Here is a 1,178-nt window from a genome sequence, read left to right on the forward strand (position 1 = left end):
ATCAGAGGATAAATTCAGTTTGGATCTCTGCCTGTGATCATTTATCATCGGAACAAATCAACACGTTCTCGTGTCGCTGGTCTCATCCTGCAGCCGGTTACGGCTGAACCGGGTTACAGTTCCTGCAGAGAAGAACCGGGTCGGTTCTGGTTCATCCTCAGCTACACATGACAGACTGACTTCAGATGACCTGAGCTGGAGGAGAGGAAACACAGAGGTCAGAGGTCAAAGTGAGACTCTGAACATTTAAAATAACAACATTAATTTACTTTGTTTATAACTGAATCAGCGCTTGGCGATAAAAATCTAAACTCTTAATCCAAACTATCAACAATGAAACAAAAATAATTTTGTGTTTGAATGAACCAGATCTTCATGTTGTGACGTCAGGCTGTACTTGACCCTTGACCTTGCAGACCAGCAGCACTAGATTAACAAAATTTCACATCCTGCTGCACCTTACGCTGCTTTGTCAGTGCTGCCTTCAATGAGTGTGGGAAATGTTGGTATCAAAGAGTCGCATGCGGTTCGCCTCCCCACCCACCTGATTCTCTGGATCAGTTCTGATCAGTTCTGAGTCTCTGGCAGTTTGTTCCTCTCTATGTGAGCCTGAATCATTCAAACTGAGTTGATAAATGATGTTTTCCAGCTAAAATCAGGTCCGTTTAACTTCCTGGTGTTGTTTCTAACAGCAGAGCAGCTGGTCGGACCGTTACTTTCCTGCTGCTCAGTTCAGTTTCAGCCGGTTTAGACCGGATCCTCTGTGAGAAGTGGAGCCGTTATCTGCAGGACGGCTCACACAAAGTATGGGTTTTACCAACTAAACACTTTTTTACCTCTTATATTCTACTGTAAGAAAATGTAGTAATTTGACTCCACTAAACATAATCTACCAGAAGTTGTCAGATCATAATGTAAAACCTGAAAATGTTTAGATTTGTTTACCTCCAGGCTTTATTAAAATAGTCGTCTATGAAAACAGGAGTAAACACAATCACCACAGGTTATGTAGAAAATGTTACAAAATGTTTGTTTTTAAGGTGTAAAATGAAAAAAGAGAGATTTAATCCCATCCTATCACTTAATATAACTTTATTCCATCTTAGTTTCTAAGATAAAACCTGTCAGTAGAAACAAGAGTGAAGTAGAAAACAGAGCCGATAAGTTAAAGCTGCCGG

Source organism: Poecilia reticulata, unplaced genomic scaffold (assembly GCF_000633615.1).
Source record: "Poecilia reticulata strain Guanapo unplaced genomic scaffold, Guppy_female_1.0+MT scaffold_281, whole genome shotgun sequence".
Classification (NCBI taxonomy): domain Eukaryota; kingdom Metazoa; phylum Chordata; class Actinopteri; order Cyprinodontiformes; family Poeciliidae; genus Poecilia; species Poecilia reticulata.